This window comes from Gobio gobio, assembly GCF_949357685.1.
Source record: "Gobio gobio genome assembly, chromosome: 6".
Taxonomy (NCBI): Eukaryota; Metazoa; Chordata; class Actinopteri; order Cypriniformes; family Gobionidae; genus Gobio; species Gobio gobio.
Window position 1 is genome coordinate 52,521,158 of NC_137102.1, and position 17,534 is coordinate 52,538,691.

General features: G+C 38.1%; 1 protein-coding gene across 1 annotated transcript in view; it reads right to left on the bottom strand.

The window, feature by feature from the left end:
- The window catches only part of svilb (supervillin b), a 96,631-nt gene extending 79,913 nt beyond the window's left edge, over positions 1-16,718 (bottom strand). The window contains exon 1 of the mRNA XM_079820575.1: positions 16,223-16,718. The gene's annotated coding sequence lies outside the window, so the exon portion shown is untranslated. The remainder of the gene's footprint in view (positions 1-16,222) is intronic.
- Between the last annotated feature and the right edge of the window lie 816 nt (positions 16,719-17,534).

The following is a 17,534-nucleotide window of genomic DNA, read 5'->3' on the forward strand; positions in this document are numbered from 1 at the left end:
ACTGTGAGAACAACCATTCGAACATACCTTACAGACAGGAGTCAGGTGTGGATCTCTAACTGCTTCAAACACTAGAGGCTGGATTCCCAGACAGAGATGAAGCCCTGGATTAGAAGTGTTTCTCTGTTGGGATCCCGAGCCTAGACCGTCTTAATATGTCTCATTATCTCTCCTCAAAAGGACTCGTCTTTACCCACCCTTATTCTCATCTCATCCTCCTCCTTCCAACAGTCTTTGCACTCTGTTTTTTCTAATAGAAAACTAACAGTATGCATTTTGTATACAGAATAAATATGCACAGAATATCTGGAGGACCTACTATGCCAAAATGAGAAATATAGAACCAGCAAACAATGCATGATGCAAAACTGTATCCCACAATGCAATGTGCTTGATTTGAACTTCCAGTGTTACAAACAAATCACCTGAAATAAATCAAATAAACAATGCGAAGATAAATGCATACCATTTGCTAAATTAATCATACAATATATTAACAGTATATATATACACATTTATGCATTTATCTCTCTCTATATATATATATATATATATATATACAGGGAGTGCAGAATTATTAGGCACGTTGATTTTCTCATCATATTTTTTTTCCAGGCACATTTGACCGATTCCAAACCACAGTAATCCTAATAGCTACTATTGATTTAGTATTTAATAATGTATAAGTGATATATAATTGTTCATGAAGGCTGAAAATGAAAATCACCTTATATTCAGGTGTGCAGAATTATTAGGCATGTTTTCTTTTACAGATAAATTGAGCCAAAAAAGAGATTTAACTCAGACTGAAAAGTCAAAAAGTATTAAATGCCCATGAGAAGGATGCAATACTAATGCAATACTAGACATTGCAGTTAAGGCGTGACCATTGGACAGTGAAATGCTCGTTGGGTCAGCAGGATCTGACAAAAACAGGTGGTGAAGAAAAGACACCTGTTAACTGCAAAAGAATTAAGAATTAAGGTGAAGAATTAAGGGTGAAACCATCAGGAACCCTTTAGTCTCCAGCGCCACCATTTTCCAGAGCTGCAACCTACCTGGAGTCTCCAGAAGTGCAAGGTGTCAGGATCTCAGAGACTTCAGTTAGGTAAAGAATCCTAAAAAATGACCCCCACTAGATAAGAATCACAAGCTGAAGTGTTGTAAAATACATGAAGAAGGTTTTTTTATAGGCTTTATGGACAGATAGGTTGAGAGGGACTCTTGAAGGACCAGCACCACATCCTCTAGTACCACTGTTTGAAGAATTCATCTTCCAGAATCTGGCAGTACGTTTTGGGAGTTCATTTTTAGTCCATCTCTGCAAAACGGACTTCAGGATGGACTAAAATGAACTCCCAAAACGTACTGCCAGATTCTGGAAGATGAATTCTTCAAACAGTGGTACTAGAGGATGTGGTGCTGGTCCTTCAAGAGTCATTCTCAACCTATAAAACCTATAAAGCCTATAAAAAAGCAGGCTTCATGTATTTTACAACACTTCAGCTTGTGATTCTTATCTAGTGGGGGTCATTTTTTAGGATTCTTTACCTAACTGAAGTCTCTGAGATCCTGACACCTTGCACTTCTGGAGACTCCAGGTAGGTTGCAGCTCTGGAAAATGGTGGCGCTGGAGACTAAAGGGTTCCTGATGGTTTCACCCTTAATTCTTCACCTTAATTCTTAATTCTTTTGCAGTTAATAGGTGTCTTTTCTCCGCCACATGTTTTTGTCTGACCCTGCTGACCCAACGAGCATTTCACTGTCCAATGGTCACGCCTTAACTGCAATGTCTAGTATCGCATTAGTATTGCATCCTTCTCATGGGCATTTAATACTTTTTGACTTTTCAGTCTGAGTTAAATCTCTTTTTTGGCTCAATTTATCTATAAAAGAAAACATGCCTAATAATTCTGCACACCTGAATATAAGGTGATTTTCATTTCCAGCCTTCATGAACAATTATATATCACTTATACATTATTAAATACTAAATCAATAGTAGTTATTAGGATTACTGTGGTTTGGAATTGGTTAAATGTGCCTGGAAAAAAAAATATGATCAGAAAATCAACGTGCCTAATAATTCTGCACTCCCTGTATATATATATATATATATATATATATATATATATATATATATATATATATATATATATATATATATATATATATATATATATATATATATATATATATATATATATATATATATATATATATATATAATTAAAATATCAAAATTAAAATGTCAAAATAATGAAAGTCTCATCTAAAAGACTGTATTAATCATTGATTATCGCCGATTATTTATTTATTTACTTTGATTTATTTATATTTATGCATTTCTTAAATATTAAATGTGTCGTGTGTTACTATACACAGTCCTTCCAGAAAAATGCGGCTTTTTTTTGTGATTGTTGCGGGCAAAAATCCTAGATTATACGGCTTATTTTCTTAAATGCGATGGAAAATGCAGGATATTTATGCAATTTTATGCAATAAAATTGCAGGAACTTGCAAAAACTGCGGTTTGATGAAAAAGAGAAAAAAAGCACTAACGTACATCACAGAAAGTGCTGGGAATATTTAAGTTCTCATCTAGTTTTATTGAAGACCTTAATAAACACATGGCTCAAATTTACAAAACATTGAGTCAAACAAGTTCTGTAGCTTTACAAAAGGAATATGCTACAACTTCTGAAAAAATGAATAACTTCCTGTTTTACAGAGGTAGCTATACAAAACAGACATTTGAGTGCTTCCAATGCACAAAGTGCAATCTCTTAAAGGGTTAGTTCACCCAAAAATGAAAATTCTGTCATTAATGACTTCCCCTCATGTCGTTGGACACCCGCAAGACCTCCGTTCATCTTCGGAACACAAATGAAGATATTTTAGTTGAAATCCGATGGCTCAGAAAGGCCTCCATTGGCACAATGCACTGTACACTCTCAAAAGGTACTAAAGACGTCGTTACAAAGTCCATCTCACTACAGTGGTTTTACAATAACTTTATGAAGCGACAAGAATAGTTTTTGTGAGTAAAAAAAACCTAAATAACGACTTATATAGTGATGACCGATTTCAAAAAACAGCATCATGAAGCTTCAGAGCGTTATGAATCAGCGAGTCGATTCATGATTCGGATCACGTGTCAAACTGCTGAAATACTTTGGCGATCCAAACCGCTGAATCGACTCACTGATTCATAACGCTTCGAAGCTTCATGATGCTGTGTTTTGAAATCGGTCAACACAACGGGAAACTGCTTTGCGCGGTCTTTTGCTGTTATTTTAGTTGGCAAATGGGAATTTGCATGTTTCATCATGGTTTCACCACAGGGTTTGCAGCTTTTCGATGACGTTCACGTCGGGTAATTACGTCACTTCAAAACGTTCCCAATGCAATAGGGGGAAATGGCGGCTCTTGTGTGAAGTAAACAAACATTTTTAAACTTTCTGCTAATATGACTTTTTTGCAACGAAAATGCGAGGATTATGAAATCATGCTAGCCCCGCATATTTTGCACGTGGAAATAGGCAATTTATGTGGCGAAAGTGCGGCGTATTTGAAAAAATGCGGCCCCTGCATAAATATGCGGACTTTGGCTGATTATGCATTAAATCATGCGATCGCGTAATCGCGTTTTTCTGGAGGGACTGCATATAGTATGTTACATTGTGGTCAACAGGCACGAAATCAAGGACATAAGTAAAGAATAAAACGGAAACTAAACAGAGCATTGAAAGTAAGCAGAAGAAAATGTCAAAATAAAGGTCCACATAACAGAATATAAACTTGACAATAAGCTTGTTAGGCTATTGTTATATGAATAACAACTGCTTCCGATCCTCAAACGAAAGTGGACGAGAGACTTTCTGCTGATAATTCACCAGTATTAGCAGCTCTACGTATCTCTGCCTGTTCTAAGACAGGCTGTCTCTCAGCGCAGTTACACTGTTACGCCATTGAGTCATTAAACCGTTCATTCAGCGAACACATAAGAAACCCCCCACCTTTCACAGTTCCTCTTGAACCAAAACAACCAGCCGTTCACGTCATGTCGTAATTACAAGACGGCAACTCGTGGCGTTGTATGCATTTCTCTGGCAACACTATCAACGCCGAAATGAATCTGCAGCAGTCAGGTGGTACAAGTCAGAACTCGAAGTTGTTTACATTCATATTTATTGTAATGTTATGTGCTTTGAGACATGAGGTAATTTATCTTGGTCTCTCATGATGCTTTGCAGGCTCTGGCTGTACGTTCATGTGTTTTGGAGGAGAGGTGGTTTTTGAAAACGCTCTGAAGGGAGGGTGGGATCTTATCCTTTCAAAGCTAGCTTGCTATTGCTAGCCTCTCCGAAACTGCCAACCTGATCTTTAATCATACAATACATTAAAGGGTTAGTTCACCCAAAAATAAAAATTAGCCCATGATTTACTCACCCTCAAGTCATCCTAGGTGTATATATGACATTCTTCTTTCAGACGATAAAATCAGAGTTATATTAAAAAATGTCCTGGCTCTTCCAAACTTTATAACGTTTTTGAAGTCCATAAAAGTGCATCTATCCATCATATAACTGCTCCAAACGGCTCTGGGGGGTTAATAAAGGCCTTCTGAAGCGAAGTGGTGTGTTTGTGTAAGAAAAATATACATATTTAAAACTTTAAAAGTTTAATTATCTAGGTCCACCAGATCGCCTTTCCGGAAAAAGTGTAGTGCCTCTCGCAGTTCAAAATGCTTATGCTGCGTCTGACGAAGCTAGATATTTTACTTTATAAAGTTTAAAATATGGATATTTTTCTTACACAAATGCATCGCTTCACTTGAGAAGGCCTTTATTAACCCCCCGGAGCTGTGTGAAGCAGTTATATGATGGATAGATGCACTTTTATGGACTTCACTGCCATTATAAAGCTTGGATTAGCCAGGACTTTTTAAATATAACTGTGATTTTATTCGTCTGAAAGAAGAATGTCATATACACCTAGGATGACTTGAGGGTGAGTAAATCATTGGCTAATTAAAATTTTAAAACTAACCCTTTAACCACCAGTTTCACAGACAAGGCTTAAGCCCAGTCCTGGACTAAAATGCATGTTTGAGCTATTTAAAATTAAACCAACTTGCACTGATATATCTTAAAATATGTCAGATCCATTTTTTTGTCTCAAGATGCACACCAGTAATATTTTTTTCTAAGGCATGTTTATAAAAGCTAAGGCCTAATCCTGGCTTAATCTAAGCCCTGTATGTGAAACCAGGCCTAATTGTAGTAAAGGGTAAGAAGAAGAAGAAATTAATACAAATCAATCCCAAATTACAAAATAAGTCAAACATTAATCTAAAAAAACAAAAACAAATGCAAAATAGTCTTATTCAAAAGATTATAACTGGATACCATTCACTGAATTAATTATACAATATTAACTGTAGGGTAACTGAAGGGTAATGCACAAATAAATCTCAGAATTAAAAAAAGATTTCAAAGATTACAAGATTACATGTGTATGTTTAACTTTGAAGGGGAAAACACTAAACTGCGTAGTACTCTGTGCAGTAGCAGTACACTAGTATTTCATTCCAAACACAGCACACATCATTCCCTCTGAGGTTTACAAATGGTGAGGACTCACATTCTCTGCTCTTATAAGGTTGTGAAGAGTCTGAATAAGTCACAGGCCTCATCACCCCATGAAATGTATTCAAAAGTTGTTCTTGGCTCAGTTTTGGGAAATAGCTGATCTTGCATCAACAACCATTCTAAACATGAAGCGACGATAAAGATCTACACAAGGAATTAATTCTGAACATCAGTTCATTTGCGCTGTTACTCAAAACCTGTGCTCCTTCATTCCTCTTCTGCGTTACATACTCCTCCATTCTTCAATCTCTCTTGCAATCCAAAATCCACTACAGACAGGAACTCATAAACACTCAAAGCATTGTCAAACACAGCTGACGCATTACAAGAAAGTGCCATCTGAAGTGTGTTCGAGGACTAGAACGAGGTGTGTTCAGGCACATGGTTGGTGCGTTGCAATTTTGAGGCAACTGAAAACTACACCATTGACCAACTGAAACCTGGTCTAAAGTCAATATTGTAGTATTTTTTAAAGAATGTGTTAGTATATGCACCTATACGTGGGTGCACAACGCGTGTACATTCTACTTATTACACACAGGGACGCGCAGCAGCACACAAACATTTTGAAATATTAAAAATAAAAGGATTCCTCTCTGGAGAAACGTTCAGTCTTTCCACTCGCAAATTCCGCCATGTAAATAGTGAATCCGGCATGGTGCGAACACAACTAGCTTTTAAAGGAACACTTCCCTAGAGTTAAACAGTTGAGTTTTACCGCTTTCGAATCCATTCAGCCAATCTCTGGGTCTGGCGATAGTACTTTTAGCATAGCTTAGCATAGATCATTGAATCTGATTAGACCGTTTGCATCTCGCTCAAAAACGACCAAAGTTTCAATATTTTTCCTATTTAAAACTTGACTTTTCTGTTGTTACATCATGAACTAAGGAAAGGACGAAAAAGGAAAAGTTGCGATTTTCTAGACCGATATGTCTAGGAACTATACTCTCATTCTTGCGTAATAATCAAAGAACTTTGCTGCCGTACCATGGGTGCAGCGGCGCAATGATATTACACAGCGCCTGAAAATAGGCTAATTTCCGTCAATATTACCTCCATAACCGTGACAACTTCCTTACACAGGGAGCGTTCTGGGGACTATTTTCAGGCGCTGTGTAATATCATTGCTTTGGTCATTTTTTGAGCGAGATGCTAATGGTCTAATCAGATTCAATGATCTAAAAGTGCTACCGCCAGACCCGGAGATCGGCTGAATGGATTCAAAGACGGTAAAACTCAACTGTTTAACTCTAGGGGAGTTGGAAAATGAGCCTATTTTCAAAAATAGTGGAGTGTTCCTTTAAAGGAAATGGGAGATGAGACTCTGATTGGTTTATTGCACGTTACGTCCAAAACACACCCATGACTCATTACGAGACTAAGTGTACAACCCTTTTGGACCAAGCGTCTGGTGCGCCAAGAGTTTTTATATGTCATTAAACTAGCAAAAGTGGATTTGGACACACCCTAAGTGAACCTGCGCCATGCACTCAGATCGTTAAAATAGGGCCCAGAAAGCATCTTTCTCCATTGACTGCCATTGAGTGTTTAATTCTGGCATTTGCTTTCAGGATATTATTATCCTACTGCCCTATAACATCTCTATCTCCATCCGCCATACTAGCAACAAATTCAACTTCTATTTGGAGAGATGTCAGATGTTTCGGAGAGATGTTTTTCAAACCATAGCAGGGAAAGAGCCACAGCTGAACCTCAAAAGGACAATGACAGACTGCGGTGAGCTGCAAACAATACCAGTGGGAGTGGGAGATTTATGGATGAATTATATTCAGACTCTGTAGCAGTTAAATCAAATGGTGACACATTGCAGAGCTAATGTGATAAGGAACACACATGCGCGCGCACAAACAAAAACAAACACACACACACACAGAGGAGCAAAGCATGGCTTTTATGCAAACCAAAGCACAAATAGTTACAGAGTGCAGAACAGATTCTAAAATAGAATCTTTATTGCCACATAACAGGAATAGAATGGGTCTCAAATTTTGCACAGTGTCAACATAAAACTTTAAAGTCGTCATTAAACGGAAGTTCTGATAGTCCATTGTGACATATATCCTATTGAAAGGGCTTCTCGGACAAGAAAACTTAATTTGAATGGGACTTAATTTTGTCCATGGGGAATTGATTGGATGGTTGTGGTTTGCTATTGGTCGATCTTGTTTGAGTGACAGGTTGTCACGCCCTCTGCACCATTAAACGTGTCATCAGAGAAGAGATATCGCTGCAAGAGGAAGGGAAGTTATTTTGATTTAAGATTATGAGGGCACATTCATTTAAAATAATGATGTGCACAGGTAATTATTTATAATACTGCAATATTCCATAAAAAAAGAAAAATAAATCTATTCCTAAAGTGGCATTCTGCAAAAATGACTGAATTATCCACCCTCACAGGTTTTACATATCAATTCGGTCATGAGATTTAAAATCCAGAATACCCCCACAACATTTATGGCACCAGATCTTCTTCCGCAGATCTTCCTAAAATCCTATCACAATGTATATCACAAAACCCAATGATAAGAGCATGGTCTTAAATATATAGTAATATATAAAATATACAAATTCTATATACACTACTGTTCAAAAGTTTGAAGTCAAGTATGATTTTTCTTTAAAGAAATTAATACTTTTACAGTATTTAGCAACGTGCATTAAAGGTGGGGTAAGTGCTTTCTGGTAACTGATGTTGGTATTTCAAAAATCACCAAAACAAACATGCCCCTACACCAAAAGGGTCTCGCCAGTGTTTTAATAGCTCCGCCCCACACATACGTACGCAACGCAGGCAACGACTATGGCGGAATCCGCCGGCCGAGGGTACGATGATGTCAATAAGTGAAAGCAATGTGTGTAACTATGGTAATCCAGGTCGAATGTTCAGTGAAAAAGTCATCCCTTACATCCCAAAAACACAAAGTTCTCATGAACAGCTCGATAGCACGAGCATAAAAGACCAACTAACGAACATATTACAATTATGACAAGATTAGAGGGTTATATCGATCACGAAAAGAGGAACCAAAGGAAACAAACATATATTACAGCAGTTTATTGTCTTACTTTTCGGACACACTGCGAGCTGACGCTTGAAACAGACAGTGGCTCATAGGATGTGGAAATTAATGGGTCTTTATCGTCGCTGAAGTGAACGACGATACGATTGCAAATCAAGCGAACATGACACGAGCATATTCAAGCAAAAGCCAGCATACATTATGTGAAACAAAACAAAACCAATGTTACTCGCCTATCGAGAAGAAATAAAGCAACCTCGGCGTCTGATTGCAGGCCTTAGCGCTCCTTGATTGCAGGCCTTAGCGCTCCTTGAGTTCTCTCCAGCGCTGGAAAGCTGATAGTTCTTGCCTAATTATAAGCCTTCTTTTGTTCCATAGACATCTGCCATCTCGCTCTTTCTGTCGTCGCTCGGCTAATGTCTGTCCTGTGTGTTGTGTCTTTTGAATAGTGACGTGATTATTATTCAAAATAATCACGTCATTGATGAGCACTCTCTTCTCTCCGTCATTAGTAGACACGCCCCTTACTGCTGATTGGCTACAAGTTTGTTTTGGTCCTCGGCCAAGACACTTTTCTAAAGCAGTTTTGGTAATAACTTACCCCACCTTTAAACTGATCAAAAGGGGCAGTAAAGACTACAGTGTTAAAAAAAATATTTAAAGGGGCAATGAATTGAGAAATCAACTTTCCCTTGAGCTTTTGATATATAAAAGGTCATGGTAATATAAGAATATCCTGTAAGTTTCAGAGCTCAAAAGTTCCTTTTTAGTCAAAGAAAAGCTTTTTTCTTTGACTAAGAAAACCAGGCCCAGAAAACAATCGATCTCAGAATGTGCACGGCTATGACGTGAAGCAACACTCTAATGTGAGTAACACATGTTTTTTATACGTGATATTATTGCATTGTTACAGATCGTTTGATATAGATCTATTGTTTTTGGATTGTGTACGTATCTAACTGAACATACCTTAGCACGCGGTCAAAGGTTGAAGAATCCTTTATTTGTGGTTCTTGATGCGCGTTGTTCACTCTTGATATTTGAAGGAAAAATACAAATCGCAGAAGTTTTGATCATGCAGTCTGCAACGTACTGGTGCGCGTGCGTGTTGCATGGTTCGCACTTATATCCACCGATCGGGCAGGCCAAGTAACATTTCAATCAATCGCGGATGGATGAGAGATAAATTATTGTGTTTGTTTGATAAAGACGTTTTTGCGAGCCCTGTGGGACGAATTATTCCGGTTGCCGTTTTCCCACATGCTTCAAAACAATCCCTCACGGTGTACTAGCGGGGAGCCGAAGCTCATTAAATATGCAAATCTTATCCAATCCTAGCCGTTTACTTCCAAGTCTTCAGTGCGGCACGCCCATAAAACCCGAGAGAGCCTCAAAACCAGGGTATAAAAAAGCCTATTACTTAATTATTGAGGTTTTTGAATGTAAAAACCACGCAAACGTCATAAGTTGACCTCAGACAACAGTATAAAAAGCCTGTTCATGACACCTTTAAAATAAATGCTTTTCTTCTATTCATCAAATGTCTTAATGTTAAGCAGCTATTTTCAACGTTGATAAGAGATGTTACTTGAGCAAAGTGATTTCTGAAGAATCGTGTGACACTGAAGACATCACAGAAAATGTATTGTCAATAATAATGGTAACACTTTACAATAAGGTTGTATTCGTTAACTTTAGGTAATGCATTAGTTAACATGAACTAACCATGAACAACACCTCTGTTCAGCATTAGTAAATCTTTGTTAACGTCAGTTCATAAAAATAAAGCTGTTCATGTTAGTTCACAGTGCATTAACTAATGTTAGCAAGATTTTAATAATGCATTACTAAATGTTGAAATTAACATTAACAAAGATAAATAAATGCTTTATAAGTGCAGTTCATTATTAGTTCATGTTAACTAATGTAGTTAAATAATGTTAACTAATGAACCTTATTGTAAAGTGTTACCATAATATTTCACAATATTACAGTTTTTACTGTTTTTATTAAATAAATGCTGCCTTGGTGAGCATAAGAGACTTTCAAAAAAAAAAATTTAGAATCTAACCAACCCCAAACTTTTGAATAGTAGTGTATATTGTGCAACCCTATAGTTAAATAATGAATCAATCTAGTGGTTAAATATATAACCTATAATAAACATCATCCATCCCAAAAGTTTGTCTCTGCTTTAAAAAATATATAGACAATAACTAAAGAAAATACAAAAAGAAAGCAGAGGGGTTAAGTGTTGACACTAAGTGTTGATATATGATTGTTTGTTTTGACAGAGAGGGCAGGTGCAGCTAATTCAACAGCTGCAATACCACAGTCTGGATCCAGGCCTCAGACACACACGCACACACACACACACACACAATACAAATGGTGCCATGTATGTATGTGGTCTGCTTAGTGCCCTTTCCAACCTCATAACCACAGTGACTGTGCAGACCACCAATTGCATACAATTACCCAACTGGTCCACATTTATGCCCGGTACACATTGTATGTAGCCCGGCGTGGCCATACTCAATTCTAGTCAGAATTTGAGTCTGGTACCGCTCCATTGAGCTTTGATTATGGGGCGTGTTTCAACCGAGCCAGGAAAGACCTCAATTGGATAGACCCACAACCAATCAGAGCAACGGAGCGACGCGTAACGTTAGTTGTCAAATGTCAACAGAACTCAACTGCACTGTGTTGCCAAGTCCGTGTTTTTCTCCATGTCCGCGGGTTGAAGCGACCCCAATTATGTGATTATATAAACCCAGGAATGCGAATTTTAGCAGGCAACCTTGCCAAAATAACATATTTTGCCAACCAAACGCCATTTTTTTTCCCGGAGAACACCCCGGAAAGTTATTGTTTTGGGCTATAGTTTTGAGTAGCAATTGTGCGCGACATTGCAAAAACACTTGGAAACCCTGTCTGCACGCACGCTGGATTAAGTAACGTTACAAGAAAAAGATGAGTGTAAACGATCTTTGCCAGTAATAAAATAATTTAAGGATACACAGAGTACTTACCAACACGATCATCATTTATGAGAGAAATAGTGAAGGTGAATGCATATACGAACAAGTTCTCCGTTTAGGATAAGAGCAAATTCAACCCAAGAGCCTTCGATGACGTGGATGATTACGTTACTGTTGATCATCTGTCCATCATCGTCTAAAGCCCGCCCTGATGATTTCATTGGTCCGAACAGTTTCTGTTCGGGCATAATTACTCCTCTATGGAGCGAGTCCAGACCGAATTGCCCGAGCAAAAAAAATTGTGGGCGGGGCTAAATTCGGCTGGCATCCAGGCTACATTGTATGATTTTGGGCTGTACCAGATGAAAGATGACCAATCTTGGTGATTTCTGTGGTCGTGGCCATTGTCACGGTCTTGCAACCAAAGATAGCCTGCGCTCATTTTCGGACAGTGTCAGAAATGTAGCATGATCATCATAGTGTGTTTGCTGCTACGACCTACGTCCACTAAAAATGCATCACGGACTGGTGTATTGATCAATGCGACATGGCACTAAAACTTAAAACTACTTCCCTCAAGCTCCATTAGCAAAATTGGCATGCCAAGTTGGCCTCTTTTCCCCAGCCATGACCTCGTCCAAATTCTCCTCATTCGCTTCCTCCTCGTTTTCCGGCGCACATAAAAAACACAATTGCCAATGTGCAATTCATCTTGCTCGGTTTACCACTAGCACATGCCCATAAAGTTTTATTCTTCTATACTAACTTGTGTCGTAATGTTAAAAGGCGTCATCATCGTACGGTCTACATACATATCCCAAGTACCCAAGTTTATTACATCCATGTCGTACAGTGTGATTTGTAATGATCTTATAGGTTTGTTGGATTGCATCAACACGTGTGCACTTCAGAGCTCAACTAGTTTGCTAGTTTCCCAGAATTACACCGCTCTTACATACTGTAAATTGTTGTGACAGTTTTACAGTTGTTTCGGATAAAAGCATCTGTTAAATTTGTGTTAAGCATGATTTGTTTTTAATACTTTTATTCAGTAATGATGCATTAAATGGATCAAAAGTTTCAATCAAGACAATTCTATTTCTATCTAAATGCTGTTCTTTTGAACTTTCTATTAATCAAATAATCGTAAAAAAAAGAACTGATTTCAACATTGATAATCAGAAATGCAAATAAGCATTTTAGAACGATTTCTCAAGGAGAAATTATGCTTAAAATTCAGCTTTGCCATCACAGGAATAAATTACATTATATAATAGATTCAAATAGAACACAGTTACTACTGTTTTTACTGTATTTTTTATAAAAAATAAATGCAGCCTTGGTGAAGAGAAAATCTAATTCAAAACATTTTTTTTTTGACATTTCATTCAATCACATTGCCCAACACTGCATGAGCATGCTCTTTTTCATAAGGTAGGAGGTCATCTTCAGGGCAGGGAACGGTTTCAGTCACTGAGGTTATGGGGTTCCAGCCGGTCTCATATTTAAGGTCTGCTAGACCCATCTTTATTCTTCTGAGGCAGTAGCATGTGATATGAAATCACAGATCATGATGCATGTATCCGAGCCCAAAATATTGCAGAACCTCCAAATAATCTGAGAAAGAGGGACTTTTTATCACTCCAAATCATGTACAAGCAGAAATAATCAGTAATTAACGCCTGACCTCAATGACAACGTAATGAAAATACTTTTAAAAAGCAAATACTGCTTGTTATGAACATCTGAGCAGCCACAGGAGCAGGTGATTTTCTTGATGTGGTTGCACGCTCCTCCAGACATCGCAAACATAAACACACATGGGATGCCAGGCTTAGACATACCGGCATATGTTGGCACAGACCTCAGACACACTCCGGTTACAACCCTGCTGTTATCAGCTGATTCTAGATGAGCTTTAGATGACTTGAGGGCACAGCGAGTCCTAAAGTTTATGAGCAAAACCATAGTGCAAAGATATCAAGGTTTCATGACAAATGTCAAGTAAAAAGTCTATTCAACTTCCAGCTGTCTGCCGGAAGTTAGTTATTTTAGTATATAAAGAGAATATTTGTGGGTCATGATAATGCCAAATGTCTTATGATACCAGAAAAAAGTGGCCTACATTAATTTAAATATAAATGTATCTAGTCATTGACAGTGCGCAAGCATATTCGTCTAAAATAATTCTGTATTTTCAGCTTCAGAATCATAAATGTTTATTCTGGTGTCACTATTGCCTATACAAGCCTATTCATTTCCACCCCAATGCAATACCAAATTTCGCATTTTAATCAACAGTACATTTTGTTAACCTTTTACCATGTCTTGGAGTATCGCAATAATATCGTATTTTGAGTTCAGTATCGTGATATGTATTTAAAGGGATAGTTCACCCAAAAATGAAAATTCTGTCATCATTTACTCACCCTCAAGTTGTTTCAAACCTGTATGATTTTCTTTGTTCTGCTGAACACAAAAGAAGATAGAGTGAAGATTGTTTGTAACCAAGCAGATAGAGCAACCATTGACTACCATAGTAGGGGGAAAAAATACTATGGTAGTCAATAGTCGTCAGTTCACTCTCTGTCTGCTGCTTGATCAGCTCTTTAATTCTAACGGTTTTACTGCGTTATTAATCTTTGTTTAAAATTAAGTGGTGCAACAACTTGATCTAAAATAAAACCCATATCAACAAATCCTAGATTAGCATTAAACTCTACTTAATTGAATCCTTATTGGTGCAACTCCCTATAGTGTTTTTCAAGTTAAGCGTTTTAAGCGTTTTTAGTGATTGAAATACTGCAGCAGGTGCTGTATATGGATCATAAGTGCCCAAAACATCTTGTATCTTGTATCTTGCATCTTGTTCAGATATTTTTAGTTTTAAGATGGAAATTTGAGTCTTGTGCTGCAGTTCTTAAGTTATATGGCTGTTTTGCCCTCCAAGGCTCCGCGTCAGTCAAGTGACTGAATTCCACTAACTACCGAACAAACGCTCAGGATTGTGGGATACCATAGAACAGGGGTTTTCGAACTGGGGTCCAGGGACCCCCAGGGGTCCTCCAGAAGGTTCAAAGGGGTCCCCAGAAATTTTCAGAGGATAAAAAGACAAAGCAAAAATGGATAAAGTCTACCGAACATTCTAACTGTTTCGTTTCTAAATGTTCTTTCTTGCCGTACACATACCTTCCAGAATTGTAAATGCTTGCTTTGTATCTTTCTAGTGAGTTTTTCTCACTATAGTCCCCTTTATCTTGCTCACTGGGGTAGTAAAGCGGTATTCTTCATGCAGTATGTAAGCTGCTTGTGTGAAAAATGCTTACACAAATTATTTTTAATTAAAAAAACGTCATCAGGTTTATACATCCACCATTAAGTATAGCCAATTTAAGTTTGGAAACAATATGTTGTATTAACAACGTCACACTTACTATTGATCTAACAGTTTGTTTTTTTTCATACATAAAAATAGATGGATTTTAGGAAGGGGGTCCTTCATAAAAGGTTCACCATATTTGGGGGTCCTTGGCATCATAAAGTTTGAAAACCTCTGCCATAGAAAATGAGTTACATCTATTCTGACTTCCAAACCCAACCAGATGAAGGCATCTTACTAGACAAGATTCAGATGTGCGTTGATGCACCTCTGTATACTTTGGTTTTACACATAGCCAATATCAAATCAAATGAAAATGCATTTACAACGCTGAATAAAAACATGTACAAAACCATGCTAAAAATAGACAAATATAAACCATTTAGACCGCAATGAAATGAGAAGGAGGAGAGTCAAAACTCTAATAATGGAGCCTTATACTTCAACCGGAAGACTATTCCACAGTTTTGCCCAATAGGAGAAGCACGGGTCAGATCCCGTGAATCTTAGAACCATCAACAATCTTTGCTCAGAAGACCTCAGAGATCTAACGGATGCATTTCACAAAGATCACAGAGATATTTAGGAGTCAATCTAGTCAGTCAGAGATTTTAAACTCAACTCTGTAACAGACCGGTAGCCAGTGTAAAGAGCATAACACAGGGGAGACATGGTCAAATTTCCGGGTGCCAGTGGGAAGTCTGGCAGCTGCTTTTGAAACACCTGAAGACAATTTATATTCGATTGACTTACTCCAATATAGAGAGAATTACAATAAATCAAGCCGAAATACATTCACAAACAAATGCTTTCCAATTCCACTGTCGCCAGCTCCAAAGCAAGGAAGGACGGACCACATTTGTTCATCAAACTCAGAAAGTTACGTGGTAGAGAAACTATGCAGCACCATCAGCAGCAGAAGATTCTGTCAAAACATACCTGTTGAGCTGTAAGAGGACGGACGCAGACGAGAATCACTGACACATGCTTCCCAACCTGTCCATTGTCCAGCAGGGAGCGGATCAGGGTGGGTTGGAGTCACAGGGGGATTACGCTATCATGGGGCTTAATAAAGCCGGCTCAGCCCGAGGGCTTACGGCTGCCGCCACACAGAGACGCAGACGGAGAAACAAAAAGGAGGAAGAGGGAAATGGTACTTACTGGTTACTGCCTAGAAAAGCTTTCCCAAGTTCATGTGTAGAGTCCAAACGCAACTCTTCCGAATGCAAACGTTTCTAAAGAGTGTTTTGTATAAAGTGCAGGTCAGTTTGTGAATGATGAGAGGTGAAGAGATGGCAGACGCCCATCATACTCCACCCTAAAAACGAAGGGATGCTGATCCATATGAATAAAGGATGTAAAGGAATAACGGTGTAGATGATAGACAGGAGGAAGGGAAAAGGGGGAGGGAAATGGGAAAAGAGAAGGACAGGAGGGGAGGAAAGGAAAAAAAATAGGATACGGCAGCCAATTAAAGAAAACAACACAACACAGGTAAAGAAATTCGGAAATTCCAATGGTGTCCTAATGCAAAATAAATATTCCAAAGAATCTCTGTGGAGAAGCGGTCACTGAAAATCCGCATGTGCCAATTCTCTGAATATCCTGTTCGGCTAACAACTCCAGAGTGACAGTCTATTGAGAGTCATGCTAGTGCACATGCTCACACACTCGATGAGAGGTAACCTCAACCAGTGGACTCCATGTATGGCCTGACAACTGAGTCCTACAGGGGAATCTGCCATAAATAGACCGGGGGGGATGAGAGACCCGGGGATTGAATCAGCTGTTAGATCAACAACCTCACCAGACTATACCAGAGATAGACACACGCATGGATCAGATGGAGCGCATAGAGTAGGGATGGAGGGATTGATCTTGAAATATCAATACTTCCGATATGATCACATGAAACATTGATCCTTTAAACACGGAAGTGCTTTTTAAAACGGTATTGAATTATTTAGCATTAAAATCAATGTGCATCATCAGTTGCGAGGAGCAAACAGTGTATTCAAATGGAATTGTGCAAGATTTGTTTCACAAAAGTTGTGAAAGCCTACATTTAAAACAGTTATTGAATTTTGTTGGCATTAAAATCAATGTGCATAAGTTGCAAAGTGCAAAAAAGTGTAGTGGTTAAATAAATGTAAACCAGTTAATGAATCATTTAAAATTAAATTAAAATGTGCATCATCAGTGGCAAGGAGCAAATAGTGTAGCACTTATTAATTGTGCAATCCCCCGGTTTCACAGACAATGCTTAAACTAATCCTAGACTAAAATGCATGTTTGAGCTATTTTAACTGAAAGAATCTCGCACTGACAAATCTTAAAATATGTCAGTGGCATTGTTTTGTCTCAAGATGCACACCAGTAATGTTTTTTTTCTTGGGCACGTTTATAAAAGTTACTTAAATGTCCTAATTGAACTAAGGCCTAATCCTGGCTTAGTCTAAGCCCTGTCTGTGAA